The sequence below is a fragment of the Macrotis lagotis genome, chromosome 5, assembly GCF_037893015.1.
Source record: "Macrotis lagotis isolate mMagLag1 chromosome 5, bilby.v1.9.chrom.fasta, whole genome shotgun sequence".
NCBI classification, from domain to species: Eukaryota; Metazoa; Chordata; class Mammalia; order Peramelemorphia; family Peramelidae; genus Macrotis; species Macrotis lagotis.
Window position 1 is genome coordinate 95,696,365 of NC_133662.1, and position 23,595 is coordinate 95,719,959.

The window sequence follows — 23,595 nt, forward strand, 5'->3', positions numbered from 1 at the left end:
GCCTAACTCCATGCCAATAAATTTAACAATTTAAATGAAATGGACAAATATTTACAAAAAAATATAAGTTGCCCCAATTAAATGATGAGGAAATTAAAAACTTATATAACCCTATCTCAGAAAAAGAAATTCAACAAGCCATTATTGAACTCCCTAAGAAAAATCTCCAGGGACAGATGCATTCACAAGTGAATTCTATCAAAGATTTAAGGAACAATTGGTTCCATTTCTATATAAACTCTCTGGAAAAATAGGTGAAGATGGAACTGCTGATAACTAAACCAGGAAGAGTTAAAACAGAGAGAGAAAATTATAGACCTATCTCCCTGATGAATATAGATGCAAAAATCTTAAATAAAATCTTAGCAAAGTAATTACAACAAGTTATCACTAGGATAATACATTATGATCAAGTAGGGTTTATCCCAGGAATGCAGGATTGGTTCAATATTAGGGACACTGTTAGCATAATTAATTATTTCAATAATAAACCTATCAGAAATCATATGATCCTAACAATAGATGCTTAAAAAGCTTTAGCATAATTATTTCAATAATAAACCTATCAATCAGAAATCATATGATCCTAACAATAGATGCTTAAAAAGCTTTTGATAAAATACAGGACCCATTCCTAATAAAAACACTAGAGATTGTAGGAATAAATCATTTGTTCCTTAGAATAATAAGCAGATGACTTCTGTCCAAGATGGCGGAGAGAAGACAGGCACAGTTCTAAAGTCTCCTGAACTCTTACCCATCTATCATATGAAACAAACCTCTTAAAATAAATCTGAACCACAAAACCCAGAAAGAAAAGCCAGGAGAAAGAACATCTACCTCAGGATTTGTCTCCCACAGTAGCTTTGGCCGAATTTGGGCAGGTGAGTCTGAGCTCAGAGGGAGGATCAGCCCTGGATCAGCCAGATAAACAGCTGAATTGGAATGGGGAGTCTGAGGGCCCCAAAGCCAGACCTGCTGTATCAGTGGTGGGGCTGGACGAAAGCGGCTTGGGTCCATGGGGAAGCAGAGGCTCTGGTGTTGGTGCTGTCACCCTGGAGCTTGGGGAAGGGGCTGCGGGGAGAGGTCTGGTTCAGGAGAGCTGTGGACACCATCTCTGGGCACCTTGGTCTGAGAAACTCTGAGTCCGTGTCTCCATTGCACTGAAGCCTCCTCCAAAACAAACAATTGCAAACTACTTCTTCCTCAGGCCCAGGTGTGTGAGCAAAAGAACCAGCTCAGCTGAGGAAAGACCTCAGGCCAGGGTAAAGCCCACCCTTGATTGAAGGCAAAAGAATTCAATAGCTCCAATTCCTTCCCTCAAGCAAAGGGAGAAGGCCTCTCAACCAAGGTCACATACACTCCAGAGAAAGCAACCAGCACCTCCTACTGGCCAGCAAGAGAAACTCACTCAGTAAAGCCTTTAGAGGTCCCAAGCCCAGGTGAACAATCCCCCCCCCCAACTCAAGGTCTTAGCATAATGAAGAAGGGTCAGCGGAAAGGTGGATCCATAGAAAAATTCCTGGAAGGGAAAGACCCCCAACTCAGAGAGACCTGGAACCTCTGATGAGAATACAATCTGGTCTCCAGAACAGAAAGACTTCCTTGAAGAAATAAGGAAGGAGCTTAAAAATTTGGGAGAGACAATTAATACCTTGCAACAAGAAAACAAAACCTTAGAAAGTACATTTGGACAAACACAAAAGGAGAATAAATCTCTCAGATCATCAAATGAGCAAATGCAAAAAGAAATTAATTCTCTCAAAACCTCAATTGGTCAAATGGAAAGCTCTTTCAAAAGTAGAATTGACCAATTGGAAAAGGAGTTACAAAAGGTTAATGAAGAAAACTCCTCCCCCCCAAAAATAATGGAGTCTACAGAAACTAATGACTCCATGAGACAGCAAGAGTCAGTTAAACAAAATCAAATAATAGAAAAAATAGAAGCAAATGTAAAATACCTCATCAACAAAACCACTGACCTCGAGAATAGATCGAGAAGGGGCAACCTGAAAATTATAGTACTTCCTGAAAACATTGAAGAGAAAAAAAAGCCTGAAATTAATTTTAAGGATCTAGTGATGGAAAACTGCCCTGATATCATAGAATCGGAGGGCAAAGTAGTTATTGAAAGAGTACATCGATCCCCACCAGAAAAAGATCCTAAAATGAAAACATCAAGGAATGTTGTGGCCAAACTCCAGAACTATCAGATAAAAGAGAAAATCCTACAAGCAGCCAGAAAGAAACAATTTAAATATCAAGGAGCCACAGTAAGGATCACGCAGAACCTGGCTGCATCAACTTTAAGGGATCGAAGGGCCTGGAATGAGATATTTCGAAGAGCACGGAAACTTGGAATGCAGCCAAGAATCTACTTTCCTGCAAAGCTGAGCCTTCTCTTCCAGGGAAAGATGGACATTTAACAAAATGGAAGAATTCCAAAAATTCCTGATGAAAGGACCAGAGCTAAACAGAAAATTTGGACATCAAACAGGAAGTTCAAGAGACACATGAAAAGGTAAAAAAAAAAAAAAAAGTGGGGGGCCGTAAAAGGAAAATAAATGCAATCCAGTAAGTTGAAACTGGCTATATCCCAGCAAGTGGGGGGGGGGGGGGGCGGGGAAGACTCTCATAAATCCTGAGAAATGTAACTCTAACAGAGAGAATATACCTAGACAGAAATGATGGACATCCATGACCTATCCATGAGATTGCTATCTAATGGGATATAACTGGCTTTAACCCCACTTGGGATAAAGACTCTAATAACTCTCAGGAATTTTGAATCTATTCAATACAATATACTGAACTAGAAGGGACAGACACTCAGAATTTTCTATTACTTAGATAGAATGATCTAAAAAAATACACTACTTCCCTAAAAAAGGGGGACATGGAAGAGAAGGGAGGAGGGAGGGGATGGAATGGGACAAATCTCATTACACTAAGAGGTACAAAAAACCTATGGTAATATAGGGGAAGAAGGGAGCAGAGGAGAAACACCTCAATCTTCTTCTCATCAGACTTGGCTTAAAGTCAACCTACACATACTCAGTTAACGTATAAAACATCTAACCTTTCAAGTATTAAAAGGGGAACAGGGGAGGGGGGGACAGAGAAAGGGAAGTGGAGTGGGGAAAATAAGGGGAAATAATAAAAGGAAGGGAAGGGAAAAGGGAAAAAGGGAAAGGGGAAAGAAAGGGGAGGGTGTGATATAGGAGGGTAAACACACTGAAGGGGGTGGTATTCAGAAAAAAATACTGGGGAATATGGATAAAGGGGGGGAAAGGGGGAAAATACAAACAGAGGGAAGATAGCACAGAGGGCAATAAAGAATTAGTGATCATAACCTTGAATGTGAATGGGATGAACTCTCCCTTAAAAGGTAAGCAAATAGCAGAGTGGATTAAAAACCAGAATCCTACAATATGCTGCTTACAAGAAACTCATTTGAAGCAGAGTGATACATATAGAGTAAAGGTAAAAGGTTGGAGCAAAATATATTTTGCTTCAGCTGAAGTAAAAAATGCAGGGGTAGCAATCCTTATCTCAGACAAAGCAGCAGCAAAAATAGATAGCATTAAAAGAGATAAGGAAGGAAACTTTATCCTCCTAAAATGTACCATAGACAATAAAATCATTTCAATATTGAATATATGCACCCAGTGGGACAGCACCCAAATTCTTAGAGGAGAAGCTGAAAGAACTACAGGAAGACATAGACAGCAAAACTCTACTAGTGGGAGACCTCAACCTCCCGCTATCAAATCTAGATAAATCAAATCATAGAACAAACAAGAAAGAAATTAGAGAGGTAAATAGATTGTTAGAAAAATTAGATATGGTAGACTTATGGAGGAAACTGAATGGGGATAGAAAGGAATATACCTTTTTCTCTGCAGTACATGGAACTTATATAAAAATTGACCATGTACTAGGACATAAAAACCTAATGACCAACTGCAGAAAAGCAGAAATAGTGAATACATCTTTCTCAGATCACAATGCAATAAAAGTCATATGCAATACTGGGCCAAGGAGATATAGACCTAGAACAAATTGGAAACTGAATAACCTCATTTTAAAAAATGAGTGGAGGGGCGGCTAGGTGGCGCAGTGGATAAAACACCGGCCCTGGAGTCAGGAGTACCTGAGTTCAAATCTGGTCTCAGACACTTAATAATTACCTAGCTGTGTGGCATTGGGTAAGCCACTTAACCCCATTTGCCTTGCAAAAAACCTAAAAAAAAAAAAATAAGTGGACCAAAAAAACAAATTTTACAAAGAATTAACCATTTTATCCTAGATAATGATAATAAAGAAACAACATACAAAAACCTATGGGATTCATTCAAAGCAACTCTCAGGGGATATGTTATAGCTCTAAATGCTTATATGAATAAACTGGAGAAAGAGGAAATCAATTAACTAAACATGCAACTAAAAAAAATTAGAGAAAGAACAAATCAAAAATCCCCAATCAAATATGAAATTAGAAATTCTAAAAATTAACGGAGATATTAATAAAATCAAAAGAAAAATCTATTGAATTAATAAATAAAACCAAAAGTTGGTATTATGAAAAACCAATGAAATTGATAAATCTCTGGTCAATTTGTTTAAAAAATAAAAGAAAGAAGAAAACCAAATTGAAAAAGGTGAACTCACCACCAATGAGGAGGAAATTAAAGTAATAATTTGAAATTATTTTGCCCAACTCTATGCCAATAAATTTGATAATCTAAGTGAAATGGATGAATATTTACAAAAGTATAAGTTGCCCAGGTAAATTGAAGAAGAGATTAAATGCCTAACAACTCTATATCAGAAAAAAGAAATTCAACAAGCCATTATTGAACTCCATAAAAAAAAAATCTCCAGGGCCTGATGGATTCACAAGTGAATTCTACCAAACATTTAAGGAACAGTTGGTTCCAATCCTATATAAACGCTTTGGAAAAATAGAGAAAGATGGAACTCTGCCTAACTCTTTCTATAAAACCAATATGGTACTGTTACCTAAACCAGGAAGAGTTAAAACAGAGAAAGAAAATTATAGACCTATTTCTCTGATGAATATAGATGCAAAAATCCTAAATAAAATCTTAGCAAAACAACTACAACAAGTCATCACTAGGATAATACATTATGATCAAGTAGGATTTATTCCAGGAATGCAGGGTTGGTTCAATAGTAGGAAAACTGTTAGTATACTCAATTATAACAACAACAAACCTATCAGAAATCATATGCTCATATCAATAGATGCTGAAAAAGCTTTTGACAAAATACAGCATCCATTCCTATTAAAAACAATAGAGAGTGTAGGAATAAATGGACTGTTCCTTAAAATCATTAACAGTATCTATGTGAAACCATCAACAAGCATTATATTCAATAGGGAGAGGCTAGAGGCATTCCCAATAAGATCGGGGTGAAACAAGGGTGCCCATTATCACCATTACTCTTCAATTTCGTATTAGAAAGGCTAGCTTCAGCAATTAGAGAAGAAAAAGAAATTGAAGGAATTAGAATTGGGAAGGAAGAGACAAAACTCTCACTCTTCACAGATGACATGATGGTCTACCTAGAGAATCCCAAGAAATCATCTAAAAAACTACTGGAAACAATTAGCAATTTTAGCATAGTTGCAGGTTATAAAATAAACCCTCATAAATCCTCAACTTTTCTCTATATGTCTAGCAAGAAACAGCAGGAAGAGCTAGAAAGAGAAATCCCATTCAAAGTAACCTCAGACAGTGTAAAATATTCGGGAGTCTATTTGCCAGGACAGACTCAGAATCTTTTTTTGAAAACAATTATAAAAACACTTCTCACACAAATTAAATCAGATTTAAATAACTGGGCAAATATCAACTGCTCATGGATAGGTAGAGCTAATATAATAAAAATGACAATTCTACCAAAACTAAACTATCTGTTTAATGCCCTACCAATCAGAATTCCAAAAAATTACTTTAATGAGTTAGAAAAAATTGTAAGTAAATTCATATGGAGAAATAAAAAGTCAAGAATTGCCAGGAGCTTAATGGAAAAAAAAGTGCAAACGAAGGTGGCTTAGCACTACCCGATCTAAAATTATATTATAAAGCATCAGTCATCAAAACTGTTTGCTATTGGCTAAGAAATAGAGTGGTGGACCAGTGGAATAGACTAGGTGTAAAAGCAGGAGAGGATTATAGTAATCTGCTGTTTGATAAACCCAAAGAGTCCAGCTATTGGTATAAAAACTGTCATTTCAATTAAAACTGCCATTGGGATAAAAACTCCCTCTTTGATAAAAACTGCTGGGATAATTAGAAGTTAGTATGGAAGAAACTTAGATTAGACCAACACCTCACACCCTTTACCAAGATAAGATCCAAATGGATACAGGACATAGACATAAAAAAACAATACTATAAGCAAATTAGAAGATCAAGGACTAGTCTACCTGTCAGATCTATGGAAAGGGGAACAGTTTATGACTAAGGAAGAGTTGGAGAACATCACCAAAAACCAATTAGATGATTTCGATTACATTAAATTAAAAACCTTTTGCACAGATAAAACCAATGTAATCAAGATCAAAAGAAATGTAGTAAATTAGGAAACAATCTTTACAACTAATGATTCTGATAAAGGACTCATTTCTAAAATATACAGAGAACTGAGTCATATTTTTAAAACAAAAAGCCATTCCCCAATTGACAAATGGTCAAAGGATGTGCAAAGGCAATTTACAGATGAGGAGATCAAAGCAATCAATAGCCATATGAAAAAATGCTCTAAATAATTAATGATTAGAGAAATGCAAATTAAAGCTTCTCTGAGGTACCACCTCACACCTCTCAGATTGGCCAGTATGACCAGTAAGGATAATGATCATTGTTGGAAGGGATGTGGGAAATCTGGGACACTATTACACTGTTGGTGGAGCTGTGAACTCATCCAACCCTTCTGGAGAGCTATTTGGAACTATGCTCAAAGGGCAACAAAAATATGCATACCCTTTGACCCAGCAATACCACTACTGGATCTATACCCTGAAGAGATGAGGAAAAAGGGTAAAAACATTACTTGTACAAAAATATTCATAGCAGCCCTGTTTGTGGTGGCAAAGAATTGGGAATTAAGTGAATGTCCTTCAGTTGGGGAATAGCTTAACAAACTGTGGTATATGTATGCCATGGAACACTTGTTCTATTAGAAACCAGGAGGGATGGGATTTCAGGGAAACCTGGAGGGATTTGCATGAAATGATGCTGTGTGAGATGATCAGAACCAGAAAAACACTGTACACCCTAACAGCAACATGGGAGTGATGTTCAACCTTGAAGGACTTGCTCATTCCATCAGTGCAACAATTGGGAACAATTTTGGGCTGTCTGCAAAGGAGAGTATCCAGATAAGGAGCTGTGGAGTTTGAACAAAGTACAAGGACTATTACCTTTAATTTAGAAAAAAACCGGTATCTTATTGTCTGATCTTGTTACCTCTGAGAATTCTTTTCTCTTTAAGGATATGATTTCTCTCTCATCACACTCAATTTGGATCAAGGTACAACATGGAAACAAAGTAAAGACTGACAGAGTGCTATCTGTGGGGTGGGGGTCAGGGAGGGAAGCAAGATTGGGGGAAAATCGTAAAACTCAAATAATATCTTTAATAAAAATAAATTAAAAAAGAAAAAAAGAATAATAAGCAGTATCTATCTAAAACCATCAACAAGCATTATACACAACTGGGATAGGCTTGAGGTATTCCCAATAAAATCAGGGGTGAAACAAGAGTGCCCATTATCACCACTACTATTCAATATTGCATTAGAAATGTTAGCCTCAGCATTAAGAGAAGAAAAAGAAATTGAAGGAATTAGAATTGGGAAGGAAAAGATAAAATTCCCATTCTTTGCAGATGCCATGATGGTATACCTAGAGAATTCCAAAAAGTCATCTAAAAAACTACTGGAAATAATTAGCAGATTTAGCAAAGTAGCAGGATATAAAATAAACCCTTATAAATCCTCAACATTTCTATATATGACTAGCAAGATACAGCAGAAAGAGCTAGAAAGTGAAATCCCATTCAAAGTAACCTCAGACAAAATAATATGCCTGGGAGTCTACCTGCCAAGGCAGACTCAAAAATTTTTTGAAAAAATTACAAAACTCTTCTCAACCAAATAAAATCAGATTTACCTACCTGAGCAAACATCAACTGTTCATGGATAGGTCAAGTTAATATAATAAAAATGACAATTCTACCAAAACTAAACTACTTGTTTAGTGCCCTACAAATTCCAAAAATTTACTTCAATGAGTTAGAAAAAGTTGTAAGCAAATTTATATAGAGAAATAAAAAGTCAACAATTTCCAGGTATTCAATGAAAAAAAGTGCAAAAGAAGTTGGCTTAACCTTACCAGATCTAAAATTCTATAAAAAAGCATCGGTCCTCAAAACTGTATGGTAGTGGCTAAGAAATAGAGTGGTGGATCGGTGGAATGTGCAGTGACAGGAAATGATTATAGTAATCTGCTGTTTGATAAACCTAAATAATTCAGCTATTGGGATAAAAACTCTCTCTTTGCCAAAAACTTTTGGGAAAATTGGAAGTTAGTATGGAAGAAACTTAGATGAGACCATCACCTCACAGCCTATACCAAGATAAGATCCAAATGGATACAGGATTTAGACATAAAAAAACAATATGTTAAGCAAACTCGAAGATCAAGGAGTAGATTAGTCAGACCTATGGAAAAGGAAACATTTTATGACCAAGGAAGAGATAGAGAACATCATTCAAAACAAACTAAATAATTTTGCCTACATGAAATTAAAAAGATTTTGCACAGAAAAAAACCACTGTAACCAAGATCAAAAGAAATGTAGTAAGGGGTGGCTAGGTGGCGCAGTGGATAGAGCACCAGCCCTGCAGTCAGGAGTACCTGAGTTGAAATCCAGCCTCAGACACATAATAATTACCTAGCTGTGTGGCCTTGGGCAAGCCACTTAACCCCCCACTGCCTTACAAAAATTTTAAAAAAAAGAAAGGAAAAAAAAAGAAATGTAGTAAACTGGGAAAAAATTTTTGCAACTAATATTTCTGACAGAGGACTCATTTCTAAAATATACAGAGAACTGAGTCAAATTTTCAAAAAAAAAAACCAAGCCATTCCCCAATTGACAAATGGTCAAAGGCTATGCAAAGGCAATTTACAGCTGAAGAAATCAAAGCAATCCATAGTCATATAAAAAATTGCTCCAAATCATTACTTATTAGAGAAATGCAAATTAAAGCATCTCTCAGATACCACCTCGAACCTCTCTGACTGGCCAATATGACCAGAAAGGACAATGATCAATGTTGGAAGCAATGTGGAAAATCTTGGACACTAATACATTGTTGGTGGAACTGTGAACTCATCCAACCTTTCTGGAGAGCAATTTGGGATTATACCCAAAGGGCAACAAAATGTGCATACCCTTTGACCCAGCAATACCACTACTGGGTCTATATCCTGAAGAGATGATGAAAAAGGGTAAAAACATTACTTGTACAAAAATATTTATAGCAGCCCTGTTTGTGGTGGCAAAGAATTGGAAATCAAGTAAATGTCCTTCAATTTGGGAATGGCTTAGCAAACTGTGGCATATGTATGTCATGGAACACTACTGTTCTATTAGAAACCAGGAGGGATGGGAATTCAGGGAAACCTGGAAAGATTTGCATGAACTGATGCTGAGCGAGATAAGCAGAATCTACAGGGAAGTGGGGGGGGGGGGACTGGGAAAGGAAAAGATAAGGGAAGAAGGGACTGATAAAAGGGAAGGAAGGGTATAAGGGAAAATAAACTAAAAGTTAAATTTTAAAAAGAAAAGTCAAAAGGGAAAGTTAGTAAAATTTTGGTGCATAAGCATAAGAAAAAAAGAAAAAGATAAATATAAATGGAGAAACATAGCATGGAGGGAAATATAGACTTAGTAATCTTAATTGTAAATGTGAATGGGACAAACTGTCCCATAAAATGGGAGTAGATAGCAGAACAGATTAAAAACCAGAATCCTACAAAATGTTGTTTTTACAAGAAACACAATTGAAGCAGAGCAATACACACAGGGTAAAGGTAAAAAGTTGGAACAAGATATATTATGCCTCTGTTGAAGTAAAAAAAATCTGGAGTAGTGATTCTAATCTCAGACAAAGTAAAAGCAAAATCAATTTAATTAAAAGGGATAAGGAAGGTAAACTATATCTTCTTAAAAGACACCATTGATAATAACGCTATATCATTACTAAACATGTATGCCCCTAGTGATATAGCATCCAGATTCCTAATGGAAAAGCTGAGTGAATTACAAGGAAACATAGAGAGCAAAACTTTAATAATGGCAGACCTCAATCTCCCCCTCTCAGAACTAGGTAAATCTAACAACAAAATAAACAAAAAGAAAGTTAAGAAGGTAAATGAAATCTTAGAAAACTTAGATAATAGACCTCTAGAGAAAACAATGGGAATAGAAAAGAAGATACCTTTTTCTTGGTAGTACATGGCACCTTTACCAAAATTGATCGTGTACTAGGGCACAAAAGCCTTATAATCAAATGTAGAAGGCAGAAATAATAAATACACACTTTCTCAGACCATGATGTGATAAAAATTACATATAATAAAGGGTCAGGGAAAGATAAACCAAGAACTAATTGGAAATTAAATAACTTTATCTTAAATAATAGTAAATAGTAAATCAAACAGCAAAGAATAGAAATAATAATTATATCCAAGAAAATAATAACAATGAGGCATCATACCAAAATTTATGGGATGCAGTCAAGGCAGTTTTGTGGGGGAAACTTTATATCTCTAAATGCCTATTTGAAAAAAATAGAAAAGAGGAGATCAGTGAATTGTAACTAAGAATGCAACTTAAAAAACCTAGACAAAAATAATCTTAAACATCCCCAATTAAATACCAAATTAGAAATTCTGAAAATCAAGGGAGAGATTAATAAAATGGAAAGCAAGAAAAACATTGATTTCATAAATAAAACTAAGAGTTGGTTTTATTGAAAAGCCAATAAAATAAACAAACCTTTGGTTAATCTCTTTATTAAAAGAAAGAAGATAACCAAATTACCAGCATCAAAAATGAAAAGAGTGAACTAATCACTAATGAGGAAGAAATTAAAGAGATAATTTGGAGCTACTTTGCCAAACTATATGCCAATAAATTGGATAACTTGAGTGAAATGGATGAATATTTACAAAAATACAAACTGCCCAGATTAACAGAAAAGGAAATAAATTACTTAATCCATTTCAGAAAAAGAAATTGAAGAAACCATCAATAAACTCCCCAAGTATAAATCTCCAGTTCCAGATGGATTTACAAGTGAATTCTACCAAACATTTAAGGAACAATTAATTTCTATTCTACATAAACTATTTAAAAAATAAGAGAGGATGGGGTTCTTCCAAACTTCTTTTATGACACCAACAACATGGTGCTGATACTTAAACCAGGAAGAACCAAAACAGACAAAGAAAATTATAGACTAATCTCTGTAATGAATAGTGACGCAAAAATCTTAAATAAAATTTTAGAAATGAAACTACAGCAAGTTATTACCAGGATAATATACCATGATCAGGTTGGATTTATGCCAGGCATTCAGGGATGGTTCAACATTAGGAAAACACTCAATATAAACATATCAATAGCAAAACCAACAGAAATCATATGATTCCCTCAATAGATGCTAAAAAAGCCTTTGATAAAACATAACACCCAATCTTATTAAACACACTACAAAGTTTAGGAATAAATGGAGTTTTCCTTAAAATAATAAATAGTATCTATCTAAAACCACTGACAAATATCATATGTAATGGGAATAAACTCAAAGCATTTCCAATAAAATCAGGGGATAAACAAGGATGCCCATTATCACCATTACTATCCAGTATAGTATTGGAAATGCTAGCTATAACAATAAGAATAGGAAAAGAAATTGAAGGAATCAGAATTGGCAATGAGGAAGCAAGTCTTTCTTTCTTTTTTTTTTTTTTAGAATTTTCAAGGCAATGGGGTTAAGTGGCTTGCCCCAGGCCACACGGCTAGGTAATTATTAAGTGTCCCAGGCAGGATTTGAACTCAGGTACTCCTGACTCCAAGGCCAGTGCTCTATCCACTGCGCCACCTAGCCATCCCAAGTCTTTCTTTGTTACATGTAATTTTTATCACACTCATTGCAGATGATATGGTGGTATACTTAGAAAACCCAAGAAATTAATTTTAAAAAACTCCTTGAAACAATTAACAAATTCAGCAAAACAGAAGGATATAAAATAAGCCCACATAAATCATCAGCATATCTATATATGAACAACAAAGCTCAAGAGCAAGAGATAAAAAGAGAAATTCCATTTAAAATAATAGTAGACAATGTTATATACCTGGGAATATACCTCCCAAGACAAACTCAGAAAGTATATGAATACAATTATAATACACTCATCACATAAAGTCAGATCTAAATAATTGGTAAAATTTATATGCTTATGATTAGGTCAAGCTAATATAATAAAAATGACAATTCTACCCAAATTAAATTAATTATTCAATGCCATACCAATCAAGCTACCAAATAACTACTTTACCAAGCTAGGGGGATAAACGTAACAAAATTCATCTGGAGCAATAAAAGGGCAAGAATAGCAAGGGAACTGATGATTAAAAATATGTAAAGGAAAGTGGCCTAGCTCTACCAGATCTAAAACTACTGCCTGGTATTGTTTAAGAAATAAGAGTAATGAATCAGTGGATTAGGATAGGTTTAAAAGAAACTGAAGTAAATGACTACAGCAATCTATTTGACAAACTCAAAGACATCAGCCTCTGGGATAAGAATTCACTATTTAACAAAAAATTGTTGGAAAACTGGAAAATAGTATGGCAAAAAACTAGACACAGATACACATCTCACAACCTATACCAAAATAAGGTCAAAATAGGTGCAGGATTTGGACATAAAGAGCAATACCATAGCTAAATTAATAGAGCAAAAATTATCTATCTGATCTATGGAAAGGGGATAAATTTATGACAAAACAAAGAATTAGAGCAGATTACAAACTGAAAAATGAATGATTTTTACTATATTATATTGAAAAGGTTTTGTACTAATAAAATCAATGCTGCCAAAATTAAAAGGATAGCTGGGAAATAATCCTCACAACTAGGTGTTCTTATAAAGGTCTTATTTCTAAAATATATAGAGAATTGCATCAAATTTATAAGATCACAAATATGAATAGATAGCTTTCAAATGAAGAAATTAAAGCTATATATAATCATATGAAAAAATGCTCTAAATCACTATTGATTAGAGAAATGCAAATTAAAACAACAATGAAGTATCATCTTAAACCTATTAGATTAGCCAAGATGAGGAAAAAGGAAAGATGATCAATGTTGGAGAGATTGTGGGAGGACTGGGACATTGATGCATTGTTGGTGGAGTTGTGAACGGATCCATCCTTTCTTGAGAACAATAAAACTGTTCGTATCCTTTGACCCAGCAATTCCAATTCTAGGTCTATATCCAGAAAAAAATTATAAAAGATGAGAAATGTCCTACATGTTCCAAAATATTCATAGCAGCTCTTTTTCTAGTGGTAAAGATTTGGAAATTGAGGGGATGCCCATCAGTTAGGGAATGGCTAAACAAGTTATGGTACATGAATACTATGGAATACTATTGTTCTATAAGAAAGCATAAATAGTCGGACTCTAGAGAAGCATGGAATGACTTAAGGGATCTGATGCTGAGTAAAGGGAGTAGAACCAAGAGAACGATGTACTCATCAACAATAACATTATGGGATGAACAACCTTAATGGAAACAGCTCCTCTTGGCAGTCTAAAGAGCTAGGACAACTGCATCTGACTGGTTATGGACTATATTATCCCAAACCAGAGGAAGAAAAACAAAACAAAGTAAAACACACACACACACACACACACACACACACACACACACAGAGCCAAAACCAACCCTTTAGAATCTGATGAACACTTTATAAAAATTATCTCTTATGTGTCTCTTTCCCTTAATCCTAATTGCTTATGCCAAAAATTACTAATCTGTAAACACATTCAACAAAATATGTATGTAAAATGCTAACCTGACTATTCCCTCCTGAGGGGAGGGGGATGAGAAGGGAGGGTAGAGGAAAATTTTGTGACTTGGAAATTTGCATGTACATATGGATGAAATAAATTTTTTTTAAATTGGTCATTTAAATATCTCTGAATTCTCCTAACTGTCCTGTTGTTATATAGCTCACATATCTCCATCTTGTCCATAAGGATAGCATGGGAGATTTTGTCAAAAAGTTTTGTGGAAATCCAGTGATAATTCATTGATCAATTAGTTCAGTAATCTTATTCCAAAAAGAAATGAAATCAGTCTATCAGGTTCTATTCATGATAAAGTCATTCTAGGTTTTAGTGATAAATGAGTTCTTTCACAAAATGTTCACAAAGTACCCTTTTATCAACATGGTTTAGACTTTTCCTAATTACTAGAGTCAAATCAATAGTTTATAGTCTCTACTCTCTTTCCTGTTTTTGAAAATTAGGATAACATTTGCCTCCAGTACTGTGTGAACTATTTTATTTTCTATCTAACTTTGTGAAAGTAAATTCTTCTCTATGAAAGTGATGAAACTGAGGGGAAGACCAGTGTCAGTGGTGCAAACCTAAAGTCAGATGCTTTAAGCAACCTTACAAAGTAGATTCCCCAGCAGCCCCAAAATAAGTTTGTCCAAAAACAAAACAAAATATGTTTATGCCATAATTATGTTCCCACTGACTTGTCCCAAAATGATCAATAATTTACACTAGATCTATAACTGTTCTTTTAAATGAATAAAATTGGTTAAATAGGTTTTTTTCATTATTTTATATTATTTCAAAACAAGCGATTTTTCGTGATCTCATATCCTTTAGTTAATAATTGTTATTAATAAAGTCAGAATTTATGGATCTCTCTCCCAATATTGAAGAAAACTTAGATGCTCAAGATGGGAAGAAATGACTGTTAAGTCCCACCACCAAATCTGATAAAATCTCTTGGAAATACTGAAGAAATCATGGATTGAGAGCTAAGCATTAGTTTGTGGGTAATTTTATCTAACCTCCTTAATTTTATAAGTTAGGAAATTGAGTTTTCAAGAAATTAAGTGATGTGTCCAAAGTGTCATAAGTAATTCATAACAGAACTAGGATAATAACCCAAGCACTGGAATTCTAATTCCTCCTTCCTTCTGAACCAAAGTGTTGTTCAGAAAAGTAAAGTCAAAGGTAAATATCCAGAAACTACAACAACCCTAAGAGTAAATGAGACATATATATATATATACATATATATATATATATATATATATATATATATATATATATATATATATATATATATATATATATATATTTTAGGGCAGTGCAATGTGAAGCAAAGATGACTCAGAGTTCTCAAAACAGCAAATTTTCAACCCCAATATATGGACAGAAGAGCAGCAAGCTAGAGGGTCTGCAAGAGGGTAAGGCAAATGATCCAAAAGTCAGGTCTGAAAGGCCGAGAAGACAATGTGGTTCAGCAGAAAAAGTGTCATATTTGAAGTTCAGTAATCTAGAATCTAATCCCAGTGCTATCATTTAATACTTGTGTGATCTACAGCAAGTCACTTAAATTTCCTGGGCCTCAGTTTCTTCATATGGAAAGCAAGGGTTGGGCTAGATGACCTTTATTATCATTTTTAGTTCTAAGCCTACATCCTAAAATCCAAGAATTTTAATGCAAACTTAGGTTAAAAAGTGTTAAAGAAATGTGAGAGATTTATGATCTTAAGTGACACAGAAAAATAACAATATCCTGGGTACCATCTCAGCATAATTTCCAGGGAGTCAACATGGGCCAGCAACATTCTTTGGTGTCCTTTGTTGGGACTTGCAGGAAAAGGATTCTGACAGGTTAAAGTACCACCAGTAAGGAAAAAAGATTGCCTTAAGTCTTTTTTTTTTAATTTTAAGTCAATTGGGTTAAGTGACTTGCCCAAGGCCACACAGTTAGGCAATTATCATGTGTCTGAGGCTGGATTTGGACTCAGGTCCTCCTGATTCCAAGGTTGATGCTCTATCCACTGCACTACCTAGCTTCCCACCCTTAAGTCTTTTAAATCTGATTATTCAACTGTTCTTTCTAGTTTACTTGCTTACCAACCCTCTTCATTGTTTTCCCATCATCTCAGTACTATCTATATATGATGCAAGACCTCTATCAAATTATGCAATATTAATCAATAAGTATTTATTGAGTGACTATTATGGGCTCAGCCTTTGCTTCATGATATTTCCCTAATGCTGGTGGCTTTTAGAATTTACCCACTAAAGACCTGAGTTCTAAATGTTTCATGACCTATTTTCTCTTTCAAACACTAGCAAGTTTCTTCTGTCTTATTAAGTGGCAATGTGGGGAAAAAAATGTCCTCAACTGAATAACATAGTATACTTTAAAATTGCATACGTACTAGTGTATTTATGTTAGATAGGTAAGTAGACTGATAGGTAGATAGTGATAAATGTAAGAAATATAAAAATGGCTAGATAGAAAAATAAATTAGAAATAAGTATTTAAGTATACTGTATGTATAGTCATATGGACATATACATTCTATATATTTTTATGAATAAAAACATATTTAAATATACAGTCAAACAGACATTATAGCTTATTAGATATAGTATTGACTTGAATCAAGAAGACCTGGCTTGAAATTCTGTTTCCTAACCCTGTCATCATAGGCAAGTCATTCTACCAATCTGAGCCTTCATTGGTATAAAGAAAACTGGATTTAGAATTCCGGGTCCTGAGTTTGATCCCAGCATTGTTACTTCTTGGTTATATGATTTGCTCTTGGATAATTCACCATTCTGAGTCTGTTTCCTCCATCTTTAAATATATATGTTCCAAAAAGAAAAAGGTGTGGGAGGAGGGGCTGCAGCTAGGTGGGCAGTGGCTAGGGCACAGGCCCTAGAGTAAAATCTGACCTCAGATATTTAATACTTACTTAGTTGTATGACCTTGGGCAAGTCACTTAACTTCATTGCCCTGCAAAAATCATATGTATATATATATATATATATATGTAATTAATTTATTGATAACTTTTGTTTTACTATTACATTCATTTACCAATATAATTCTTTATCCCTGAGTCATGCCTTATAAGAATTTTTTAAAGAGAAAAAAGAAAATAGTCTAGCAAAAGTAATGAATATCTCCATGAAGTCCCACATGTAGTATTTCTCATCTATAGTCTATCCCTTCAGCAAAGAAGAAAGGGAGGTGCATTCTCTTCTGTTTCAAGCTTGGTCATTATAATTTACAGCTTCCAATTTCAATTGCTGCTTTTGGTAATTATATGTGTATCACTTTAGTCAGTGTATATATTGTGTTTTAGGTTGTGATTACTTGACTAAGCATTAATTTCTATAGGTTGTCCAATGCTTCTCTGTATTTATCAGTCATTTTTAAAAGCACAATAATACCCCCACCACATTCAGATACTCTGACTTGCTTAAACCTTCCTCAATTGATTGAATCCTACTTTCTTTCCAAGTCTTTGATACTACAAATAATGCTGTTTCAAATACACATATATATATATACATATATATATATATGTATATGAAGACAGTGATTTGTCATCAAACACAGTTGAGGACAAGCTCATGGATGGGAATTTTGACATTTATGAGGAGTTGTATGAATTTTATGATGAATAAAACTTGAATTCAATAACTTTATGTAATACATTTTATTTTCAATTTTTGGGCCCCCCAAATTAAGGTGCACCTTATACATGGGGAAATATGGTAGATTATTTCTATCAACTTGGCCTTTATTGATAACTTAGACAAAATACATTGTATGTTATAGGTACTTAATTTTTAATTTTTTAAAATTTTAATTAAATTAATGACTGCTGGACATTTCAAATGATTAATGTTATCATTTTACCTTTAGGTATATATTATGTATGTAGTGCAAATAAAACATTTCTTTCTGTGTGATTTTGATTTCTTTTTCCATAAGAAAAGATACTCTCAGCAGCTGCTGTTGTCCTGGAATCAAATAGAGATACTCTCAATATAATAATTGAATATTAGAGGAAACTATAATGATACTTTAACCTCAGAACTTTCAACAGATTTTAAAACTGTTTTGTAGATGAAATAATAAAGGCACTGATGCATTGATACTATAAATTAGATAAAGGTTATGGATGGCATTATTTTGGCACTGAAATCCATGTTGCTTTCTCCATAAACTTGCTTGTGAAGCATGAAAAATGAGGAGAGAATGCTCAAAGGGCAAGGCTGCTGCTCAGGGCCAAGCTGGTTGCATATTATTTCTGAGCTTTGGAACTTTCAAGTCACTGACATAATAGGTAGTTTTGAACTCTTCCCTTTTCTTTTTTTTTCCTTTTCTCTCATTTTAATTTTTAGTGATAGCTGCCAAATTTCCAAAGTCCTATAATGTTCTACTCCTTAATTAGTTTGGAAGTTCCTAATTGTTTAAGTTTAAGCCAAATTATAGAGGCTGCCAAACCACTTGGGCAGAAAAGTTGAACCAAAGTTTTGGGTTTTTTTTTTATGACTTCGAGTTGATTTATTTAATCTCCTTTGTCAAATCATGAATTTTATTCTCATAAAGAAAAAAAAGGGAGGGGAAAAATTCTGCAACACAGAAGAGACTTACTTTCAAATGAAAAGATGTTTGAAAAGTACTTAGAAAACTTTAAATGCTTTTATGTTACATTATTATAATCATATTAATATTAGTATTTATAATTATTACTTCAAAACAAATAAGAATTGATTTGAGTCCTTGGAAAACAAAAGTTTCATCTTGCCTGTTCCTATGATTGTTTAGAAGTCAACTCCTTGAAATGACCCAAAGGGGTCAGAAATATTTAAGATAAAACTTTAAGGTCAGAGCTGAAAAACACATTATAAGAAAGCTACATTACTAATGGTCTTTGGCATGTAGAGCAGTTATATTCATTGTTTGAGGGCATATGATAGGTGTGTTTAACACAGATCTTGAAAGGAAAGAAACGTGTGTTTACCAGACCTGTTAGCCATGTATTTTGTATTTGTCAGTAAGCTCAAGTTTATTAGGTAATAAGACTCTACGCACATTTTCATTTGTAATATGAAAAATGTCTAGACAGATCACATTTCATTAATTGTCTCACTGCATTGTCTGTAGATTGTAGCTGTTAGAGTGTTCTTTCCTCTATCCTAATAAGTTGTTTTTTGCTATAAGTACAAAGAGGCACTGACACATTTAAGACAACCAAGTAATGTCATAGGAAATGGTTTGCATTGGCTACAGAGGGCTATTACTTCCCAAAGGAATTGTGATGGGGTTTATTTCAAAACCTTTCACTTTTTCACACACTATGCCTGAATGCATTTATTAAGAGACTTTAAATTATATTTAGAGCAAAAATGCTAGACTTTTCTTAGGCAAACCCTAGTTTGTTGCTATTCTTTGTACCAGTTGTCCTTCAAAGGAAGGAGGCAAAGGCTGGTTGCTAAGGCATGGCTTTATCTTGGAGGAGGAATAATAATGGAAGTTTTTGACAGTTGTACTCATTTTATGAAAACAAATTATCTATAAATCTAATAACTTTTTACTTTAAGAATCTTGTAAATTAATTTCATTTACATTCTTATTATGACTGTATATTCTTTTTAATGAGAACCAATAAGCATTGGCTTTTGTAAGGTGGTTGTCAATCGAAGCTTTAAAATGTGTTTCTGTAGACAAAAAATCAGGGAAGACTTTATGACATAATCGATAGAGTTTTGTAGATTTAAAGCTAGAAGAGAGTTTAGGAATCACCTAATAGAGTACAGTCATTTTTTAGATTTGGAAACTCAGGTCCAAAAGGTGAAAGCACTTACTTCTATAATCATAGAATCTTCAATTTAGTGCCAGAAGGGACCTTAGAAAATTCCTTCATCTTCACAGATGAGAAAACTAGAGAGGTTAAGTGACTGGTCAAAAAATCATACCATATAGAAATAGCAAAGGTGAGAACTTAACAAAATTCTTCTTGACTTCGAATTCAGCACTGTAATCTTCACCCCTGAAAATCTCAACTCCTAGCTGCAAAATAAACAACAATAAAACAAATGTAATGAATATAGAACATTTTGCCTAAGTACAAAATGGACAAATCCATTTAGATCATTTTGGGTAATCCATGGACATTATTTAATCTGCCTTTATATAATTGTTAATTTATTCTTCTAAGCATTGCCTTCTCACTGAATTGAGGCATCATATAATTATAGAAATTCAAAATGGGAGGGGTCCCCTACCAAGTCACTAAATGTTCCTCTTTGCCAAACTGGTCTTTTCTTCATTGAATGTACTTTCTTCTTCCTTACCCCCTCTTATTTTAAATGTTTCAAGACTTTTCACCCTCTGTTTATTAACCTGGGGGACTGTGTTCTACTTTCTAATAAATTTGTCTGTCAAAAGTATTTCCTGGTATTTAACTTAAATTTTCATTTTCTCAATTTCATCCCATTACTCCTAGTTTTACTCTGGTCCTATTCTAAAATCATTCTTCCTTTTCAATGTTTACACCCTTCAGATATTTGTAGACAGTTATCATGCCCCCCTCTCCCTTCACTTAGTCAAGCTATACATAATTAATTCTTTTAATCTTTCCTCACAAGTCAGTCCCTCCAGCCTCTTAATCATTCTCCTTACTCTTCTCTGAACTCCCTCCAGCTTATCTCTATCTTCTTGGTAATGAGATGCTCAAAAAAATGTAACACTACATTTCAGGTATGATCTCAACAAGAGTGAGGTAAACTGTTTCCCCTACTTTCTCTCCTCTCTTTTTACTTCCCTTCTTTAGGAGTAACTTCTCAGAGATTGCAATGCCAATATAAAATTAAATTATTACTGTACTAGCATGGGTAAATGCCCACTGAGGACCAGGTAGGCTAATTTTATCACTTTTTTTTCCACTTGCTATCTGACCATCATCAGCCATTTAACCTCTGTGCTGCAAAGTAGTTAAGGAATTGGACCTTTTCTCCTACATTCCAGGCCTTTCATGGGAAAAGAGTATTGTTAATAACTACAATGCCAGTCTTCCTAGTTCAGTTTCAAGATGAGAATGCAATATACAGAATTCCTGTATCCTTAATTGCTAGGAAATTCCCTTCACACTTACTCCATCAAGAACCTGACCACATTCCTGACAGCTACCTCAACCTAAAAAAAAGGTGGTTGCTGTGAATGAGATACCCACTCCAAGTGCTTTGAAATCTCTAAAGACAGATATTTTTTAAATATCAGGCATCATCATCATCATCATCATCATCATTATCTATACTAATGTTCACTGTCCTAATAAAGTCTCTCTCTCTCTCTCTTTTTTTTTGGCATGATGACTTTCCAGGTTGAACATCTGCAGTTTCAATTGATGTTCACAAATATATTTTTATTTTTCAAGCTGTTGCCCATTTAATTACATGCTAATATTTCTTATTTTATCAGATCTCTTTATTTAAACGCTCAGTTATTATTGGCACTTGCCATTCTTCTGTCATTGCAGATGTCACTTAGCATGTTTTGCAAATGAACAAATAACCTAATTAAGCAAATAATCCTGCATGTCTTTGCTCCCCTTTGTGCCATCTCAAGTGCCATTCCAAGATACTTGTCACCTTAAAAAATCAAATGTATAGGTATCAGGGATTAAGATCTCACAACAATTTTAGAGATCATTTAATCCAACTCATTCATTCTAAGGAGAGGAAAATGAAGCCCATGGAGATGGGAAGTGACTTTATCAAGGCCTCATAACTGCAGGCACTACAATTAGAGCCAAGGTCTTGTAAAGCCAAATTCAGTGGTCTTTCTACTTCCCCTTTCTTTAATTCTTTTTCAAAAGTCAAGAGCAATTCCCGGGCAATTTTTATTGACTTTAAAAGTAAATTTAAATACTTGATATTTACTAAAATCAAGATTTTGAGAACCTGTAATTAAAACCTGTGATTTCATCAGTGCAAGGAACTCCTGTGGTGTAAACTACTTTCATCATTGCAGATCAGTAACTTTCCTATTCTTCCTAACATTGTGGTATTGTCTGGGGCTTTGAGCGATAATAAATTTGTCTAGAGTCACACAGCTAATATGTTTCCTAAGTAGAGCTTGAACTCATGACTTCCCAACTTCAAGCCAGCACTCTTATCTGCTATGCAACAATGACTCACTGGATAATAGTAATTGTACTCCTATTCAAAATAAATAGGATTGTAAAGTTTTCAGAATGTTTTACAAATATTTTCTAATGAAATAATTTATACTGGGTCACATGAGTGATAGGCCTTGAAGTGGGATCCAGGTTTTGTGATCCCTGAACTCGATGATTAACCTTTTATTTTTTCTGCCCATATCATGAATTTATAGATAATTTAATTTCAGATTGTTTTCAAACTTCTTTTGCTTGTTACTAGTAATCTTTTCACATTGATGAAGTTTGGAGAGGATTACATATTAAATTCTTTTTCTTACAAGATAATTGGTTAGTTTTTAAGGTAATGACTTGACCACCATAGATTGCATCTAAGTCATTAAAACAGTAAGACTAGGTTCTTTGAGGATTCTTGATTTGGGGATGTTAAATGTAAGAGTAAGATCAACAGACAAATTATTTTTCACTGAAAGTTACGGTCAAATGACAAAGATTTTGTCTCCTTTTTGACTTCTGAATGTGATATATACAGCTCTAAGAATTGTAGTCATCTTACTTCTTGGTAATTTTATTTCTTTTTTCCCCATTGTTATAATGTTATTTCCTTTTCTATCAAGAGATACTTCAAGTATCACAGAGTAAAAATTTTTGAGCCATCAGTTGTTCTGCCCTAGAATTTCTCAGTTAAACATAGTAATTATCAGACTAATCACTAGATGGAAACTTTTTTCTTTATTTTTCTTCTAATAATCATTAATATTATAAAAGTATTTTATTCCATTATTCTGATGCTTCCCAATAGTTAAATGCCTAAAGATTCCACGGGCTCCAATATTTTGGTCATCGGCAATAGAAATCTGTGTTTCCCATATGTTACAGAACCAGATGGTTCAGGTTGGTCTTTTATTTGTCAGACTCACTATAAAACACTGCTCTCTCTGGGTTTTAACAAAGGCTGCCCCCTCCGCCCCCTCCCCCCACTGGGGGGGTTTGACAACAGGCTGAACCAAAAGATGAGCAACTTCTCAGCTGCTCAACTCCAAAGGCAGTCTCAGCATGGCCAGCCCCCACTTCTCCTCCTGCTGGCTTTTTATGCAGCCCTTGATTGAGAGCTGGCTCCAGCTGGACAGCCTTGCTCCTTTAACCCATTCTTGCCTAGTGTTCTTGTTACAAATCAAGAATTAATGCTCACCTTCACCCACCTATTGTACATTTTCTAACTGGATGTCCTACGTGG